Source organism: Lissotriton vulgaris, chromosome 8 (assembly GCF_964263255.1).
Source record: "Lissotriton vulgaris chromosome 8, aLisVul1.2, whole genome shotgun sequence".
Classification (NCBI taxonomy): Eukaryota; Metazoa; Chordata; class Amphibia; order Caudata; family Salamandridae; genus Lissotriton; species Lissotriton vulgaris.
The window spans coordinates 250,286,128-250,293,518 of record NC_141696.1 but is presented as its reverse complement, the minus strand read 5'-3'; the positions used below and the strand labels follow the sequence as shown (position 1 = coordinate 250,293,518).

Below are 7,391 nucleotides of genomic sequence, written 5' to 3'. Positions count from 1 at the left end.
CAGTGCAAAGGTGAAACCAAACCACCTGACAGTTTCCCTCCTCTTCATTGCTTAATTTTGCTTGCGAGACAGTGCCATTGAAATGTCACTCATAATTACTTTAAAATTATTAAAATGTCACACATAGCAATCTGAAACCTTGGCAGCTATGCTATGAATCTGTCTCCCGCCAGTCTGACCTATATATAAAAACAAAAATTAAAAAGGTAAATACATATTTGTAAACAAATACCAGCAACACATTAATTTAATGCATAGTCTTACCACTGCTGTAAAGTACAATGCTTGTGCATATTTAAAAATATTTAACAATGGATGTAAGTACCTGCCATAGTTGAACGTGGAACATGGCGCTTAAATTTGTAGATTGCGTAGGTATGGATTTCTGGATAGCCTTCTGTCCCTCTTTTATTTCCACAGCTATATGAATGAGGAAAACAAAGTTAAGAAGGACAAAATATACTAAATCCGACATATGGAAAACAAATACAACCAAGAGCCACGCAATGAAATCGCGTATTGGCTGTGTAAATATGTTAGGCGGAACTGAAAAAATACATACATTCTTTTGTCGTCGTCGTTATATGGGCGGGGAATCCTTTGGGCTCGTTTTCATGAATCTTACAGGCACGCTCTCGTGCTTGTTCTCAGCGACTGGCTGCGACCGATCTCACCCGCTCTCCTCCGGAAGTGAAAGGCCCAGTGACCCAGTGCGCGCCCCTCCTCACGTCCACCTTCTGTTTTGTTTCCGCGGGTCCCGCGAGCCCTGAGAGGCAGGTAAGTTGGTGCACTTTTACTTACGTGTCTTCCGGCCAAAGATAGACACAGATGCGTTATAAACCAGGGGGCGGTAAATCAGAAGTGTTTTGACCATCACATTTCTTTTATTGATGCAGTAATCGAAGAGCAAGTAGTTTGTGGCGCACCCGGTTGCTCCTTTTTCACCGGACACTGACTCGTTGCAGTAAATTTACGGGTATCTTGGCTTAACTGCGAAGCATGATGCACCCTTAATTGTCTTTCTCAATGTGCACACTACCACTCCGCTTACCTTGCAGGGTTTAGGCGCATGCTGGTCAGATGAACTTTGAACACGTGTTAAACTTGGTTGTCTGAAACATACGAGCAGATAGTGTCTTCTGTTGTGATTGTACTACCGCGAGCGCTCCCAAAATTTCCAAGATGAGGTTTTGGGAATTATCTGGTTCTGAAAAATAGTAAAGCTATTTTCAATTCTAAATTGGACATGACAAGGCGACCTTCCAACCACAGTGTCCGTGGGCATGCTTTTGTCTTATCTTTGACGACATAGAAGTTCATTATTACTCAGCTGAAGTATGTAAAGTCTTGGTCTTCGAGAGATTAAAGTGCAGATGACATATGCATCGTTTCTACTTTTTAGGGAAACTGCAAGATTTGTTTTAGGGGCCTGTGTTCTGGACAGACGCGCGGAGAATGTCGCCAAAACAAATCCACTAAATGCCTCTGTAGAACAAGATAATTTACTATTCATCTGACAGTGTTTCAGTATTTGGGGCATTGTGTAGTGTGAAATTGTGCGGAAAACCTTCTTTTTAATTGTCTTCGTCTCAGCAAATGGAGAGACAATAGATAAGCATTTAGGTGTGCATGCTTACAATGCGCTCTCACGGGCAGGAAAGGTGGTAGGGCATTGGACAATGGTTATCATTCTTATTTATAACACCTGCCATAAAATTCTGGTCACTTAGATGGTAGAGCAATATGTCTTGCGTACCAGGCGCTATTCTGGTTCCATGACCCTTTCAGGAGTAATGCGATTTCAATCTTTACCGGTAGAAAATTAGACTTGTAGGTGATTGTTGCAACTTAATGCATCCTCACCAGTGTTACTAGTTCCTGCTGCTCAGCCATTATGAATGTGGTGTAGTTGACTGCAGGACTACTTGGTGAGGAAATAGAAAGCTTGATTGTCTGGTGAGGTTGAGTGTGTCAGTTTGGGTGTGTGTGCTGATCAGCAAGGAGGCTGTTCCTAGCGGCGCTATACTTTGGCTTCGCTATTATAGAACCTACTTATAACTAAGATGTAATACGCCTTCTACTTCTAATATTCACCAAAGCCTCTGGACTTCCTTTACAACACTGGTGACTATCTAGGAGAAGGAACCATGTGTGAGGGGTTAGCAAGTAGGGTATGGTGATCTGAGAACAATAGAAGAAACAAAGAAGTCGAAAAGAAACCTTATTGATAGAGACACTACAACTTAAAGGAATTGAAGCCTGTCAGAAGTAATACACCTTGGACACAGCCCCACCAGTGTCTATTTTAATGGGCAGCCTGCAGTCCAGGACCTTTTCTCAGGCCAGCTTATTGTGTGAGATGTTCATCGTTTGGCTTGTCATGCCAGAGGGGTATGAACTTGCAGTGTTGCACTGTAGTGTAACTGTCAGCATGGAATTTTGAGTGAACTTGCTGCATTGAATTTAAGTGGAACTGGCAATGTTTACTTTAAAGGAACCAGCGTTATTTGTTAGAGCATTCAGCCCCTGGAAAGTGATTCTGACTTTATCGACTGGTAAGCTGCAGGATTATTTGTTTTAATGAAGCCCGTTAGATTCTGTTACCTGGATGTTTACATGCATCTGTGACCTTGGGAGCGCGTGTTTCTATACTTTGAGAAGCTGTTGTTTCCCCTTACTGTTGGTGCGTGACGATCCAGTGTGCCATTTGAAAAGGACTGGGTGGATATCCCCCAGAAGCAAGGAATGCTTTGGTAGCAGAGGTGGCCATATACTGTGCGAGGTGTTCTGAAGCAAACCGCTGGTGGCCAGTTGCTTGTAGTGGCCAGAACGCGCTTGGGAGCACTACACATGCACACATTCATTGCGATGTCGGTGTGCTGATGTCACTGATGTGACTGCCAAGTTTGGTTGGGGGGTTCTTATGTAAAGCTACGACGACGTGCACGCTTTTGGTTAAAAAAAGAGTAAGCGTGTTGCCCATATGTCAAACAGCACTGTGCGTCCGGTGAAAGAGCGATCTTTCGAATAATTTTTTGCACCCAGAACGCCACGTTTGCTCCAGGAAATCCTGTCTCTCCCGGGCTCTGGCATTGGTGAGGAACTTCGGGTGAGAGATCTCTCACCGGAGCAAAAGATTGGTTATCTACCTGTGATGGTTTATTATGATGCTGTTGTATTAATTCTGCTCTATTGGGATGCATACTTATAATGCATGTTCCTTGCTAAGGAATGGATTGGCTTAAACTTGGTATGTTCTCGTTGTTTATCGTGGGAAGTGAATGATCAATCCTTAACTTGATGCCTGTGTATGTCTAGAAACTGCTATACTATATATATTTTTTTGTTGTAATATTGAATTTACTGCCATGTTTTTGTTTCGTGCCATATGTAATTTTCTGCTTGGGTGTGTTTATTTTCTGCAAGAGAGATTTCCTCCATGGGGATATTCGTATGGATGTTATGCCATGCCTATCTTTCTGTCTGAGTGCGTTGTTATTTATACCAGCTGAGTTAAAGATGCTATCATTCATTTCCTGCCTATTTCTATTATACCATGCTTGTGTGGCGGTCTTGTGTTTTTACCCCAAACCTTTTAAGGTGTGTGGCATTTGTTTTGCAGAATGCTGTTGTGTTGTAAGGGTTGAGTACCCTGGTGTTATGCTTGGGATCGTGTACACTGGAGAGTTTTACCTCAGACTTTAGCCACATCAAGTATGCAAGAAATGGTGTGTGTTGCGAGTTTGTGTTCCCTGTATGTTTTACCTGAGACTTTGGTCCCGTCAAGTGTGCAAGAAATGGTGTGTGTTGCCTGAAACTTTAGTCCTGTCAGGTGTGGAGGAAGTTGTGTGCATTGCTCGGTCGTGCACCCTGTAGTATGTAACATACCTTTGGTCCCATCAGGTGTGCTAAAAGTTGTGTGTAGGAGAGGGTGAGTGAGGGTGTTGGTGTTTCACTGTGTTATACCGTTGTGGTTTCAGTTCTCAAAGTCTTGTGCAGAATTATATGACTTCAGGATTATATCATTGTGAATTTTTTTAGTGCAGTGCTTCTTATTGTATCCAATGACAAGGGGATTGTTTCATCATTTATAATATTCACACTGGGGATCTAGGGATTGGCCCCACCAGGTACGTACTAAACCCACTGTTACATGCAACTCATACGTAAGTATGCCTGGTATCGTCATACCGAGCAGGCTAGAGGCTAGTTCATAGCCCGGAACTGTTACCTGTATTGATAAATGTGTGTCTAATCAAATTGAACAAATGGAAGAGATCCTTCTTAGGACAAAACCCTCACTCACCTGAGGGTGAAATGCTTCATCATTGAATCCCCTACTCACACCCGGATTGTGAGGTTCATGGTGTGGGCTACAACCTCCCTAGTTGGGAGGAGCAGAGGTGTTTTGATGAGCAATGGAAATTAGGTCAGTGAGGGACAGAGTGCTAGTTAAAACTACCTACAGTGGGCCAAAATAACTTTATTCAGTAGGTCCACTGCGGTAAGATTAAAAAAGAGGACTGGTTTGTAAACCAAAAAAAAAAACCCTCTTAACGGTGAACATGTTTCTGCGCGCAGGTGGTCCCCAGAAGGGGTTCCGGGGCATTCATCAGGACCCAAGGTGTTAGTCACTGTTCGCATTGATTATAAAATAAAAAGTTATACTGGCCAGTCAAGGATCAAGATGGCCAAAAAGGTGGTGGCCCGTATGTTTGTGAGGTCCACCGTCATTCTAAGAAATCAAAGAAAGAAACAAACATATGAATCAACATTTCAAAGTTACATATCACCTTCAGGATTCAAGGATGCTTGACTGAGTGTATTTAAATAATGACTATTCTCTATGTCGTGCTCAAGATCAAGCAATGCTCTCTCTCTCTCTCTTTCTCTTTCTCTTTCTCTTTCTCTCTCTCTCTCTCTCTCTCTCTCTCTCTCTCTCTCTCTCTCACACACACACACACACACACACACACACACACACATACACACACACACACACACACACACACACACACACACACACACACACACACACACACACACACACACACACACACACACACACACACACACACACACACACACACACACACACACACACACACACACATATATAGCCCTCGGACAAGGGGGGGGAATGTGGTGGTGCAAACCAGGAAACAATACCATTGTGAGGCAATGAGACAACTATGTGAGGTGCTATCAGAAAACCACTTTTAAAATATATCAACAAAGCATCCAGGCATATGATGATCTCATAGATAAGTGGTACAAAAAAGGAATCCTTGGAAATAAAGAACATCTATACTTGCGCAGCTCTAATCCCATTTGCCCCACTTTCTACCACATTCCCAAGAACAATCTTCACCCGGTGAAGACCTATTGTTACTTCATGTCAGGGACTGACTGAACATGTTTAGAAGTTTCTTGACTTTTTTCTGGCAAACTTGGTAACTCAATTATTATCAGAACCTACAGGGATGAAACATCGAGTGGCTCAGTGAAAAAATGGCATTGATACATCGATGATTTATTTATCATTTGGCAAGGTACAGAAGAGACTGCACGTCACTATATCGCAAACCTGAATGTAAATGATCACAACTTGCATTTTACGGGGACAATAAGTCCAACTTCTGTGGACTATTTGGACCTTAGAGTACAAGTTGTTGGGGGCAAGATTGAAACCTCGCTATATAGGAAAGCCACTGCTGGCGGCAATTCGATATTATATGCAACAAGCAGCCACCCCCCCCCCCCCCCCCCCACCAAACTAGTGCAAAGTATCCCCTATGGGGAGTTGCTAAGACTCAGGAGAAATTGTACACGCGATTGTGACTTCGACACGGCAGCTTCAGAGAGTGTAGACAGATTTATTGTCAGAGGCTATAATCCCATCACCCTGAACAAAACACTTTACAAAGTAAAGGCCATGACCAGGGAGAACCTACTACAACAGAGCAGAGATAAGAAAACTGAAGGAGGTAAATTTCGATTAATTACCCCGTACTCAGCAGAGGCTAATCATCTGAAGCAAATGCTGAGAAAAAACTGGCATATCCTAAAGGCGGATAATGTTATAGGAGAGGATGTCCCTGATTATCCATTGGTCACATTTAAAAAGGCTAGATCCATACGAGACCAATTGGTACGGAGCCACTTAGAAAAAATACCCCCCAAAACCAACACCTTGAGAAGCATGAAAGGCTTTTTCCCCTGTCATAAATGTAAAGCGTGTTGTAACAGCAAAAGAGCACTAACATATACCATTCAAGACACTGGTATGGTCAAGAAAATCAGCAAGTTCATTACTTGCAGTACACCGTATGTGGTGTACTGTCTTGTCTGCCCATGCGGGCTGCAGTACATAGGCAGCACAGTGCACCCATTCAAAATCCGGATATTAGAGCACATGAGGGCGATAGATAAGGTGGACCAAGCCTATCCGGTCGCAAGACATTTTGCAGAAAAACATCAAAGTGATCGGAACCAATTATTGTGCTATGGATTAGATTTGGTTCCTGACCATATCAGAGGAGGGGATAGACTTAAGAAACTTCGAAGGCTTGAATCGAGGTATATTATTGACCTCCATACCAAATCACCGTGGGGTATGAACAGTGGTGAAGACCTAATGGTTCATATTGGCATTTAAATGAGTAGTAACAATGTATGATGGAATTGCAAAGAAAATGTTCATGATATCTTATTGTATATATGTATATAGGTGTATATATGTATATAAGAATAAGTGATTCAGGGTTATTTTGGGTGAATTATCTCCTTTTGTTGGATTTAAGATTAATTTAAGGTTTATTAATCTAATTGGTAGCTATGAGATGTTCCTTGGTGGGACCGGTAACCGCAAAACATGAATTTGATGAGATGAATTAAGAAGTGAAAAAATGGATAAATGGATAAATGATAAAAGAGAAAAAAATTGTATAGTAAATGAAATGTTAATGGTTGATTTGATTTGAAAAACAGACCTGAATAACATTCAAGGGTGGATGATAGCCGATCCACGGCTCAATGTTTGTTTGTAAATCAAGTGATTCGAGGAAAAATACCAAAAACTGTGTGAGTGGAATGGTGATAAATTTTGCACATTTCCCAGTTCGAATTCACTTGGATTAATGAGTGGTCAAATGTATGTTTAAATTTTAAATGTGCTTAAAGATGATTTCATCTCATGAATAACGTACCACTCCAAGATGGCGCTGGCGAATGTCAGCAAGCCAGTAGTCCTTCGTTGATTGTGAGGATAATGTTTAAAACATGCCGATGTCTAGTGGCCACTGACATCGAGAAAGGCTGTGTGCTGAAACACGAGGGCGTCTGTCTTGTCTGTAAAATAAAACAACCTTGGAAATATCAACCCCATGAGT

The 7,391-nt window shown here is 42.1% G+C and overlaps 1 protein-coding gene across 2 annotated transcripts in view; it reads left to right on the top strand.

Annotated features, from left to right (window-relative positions):
* Nucleotides 1–637: 637 nt before the first annotated feature.
* GABPA (GA binding protein transcription factor subunit alpha) overlaps nucleotides 638–7,391 on the top strand; it is a 332,634-nt gene continuing 325,880 nt past the window's right edge. Inside the window, exon 1 of one of the 2 annotated variants that reach the window (XM_086934033.1) lies at nucleotides 638–777. The gene's annotated coding sequence lies outside the window, so the exon portion shown is untranslated. The remainder of the gene's footprint in view (nucleotides 778–7,391) is intronic. The other variant, XM_086934032.1, reaches the window with a different exon arrangement.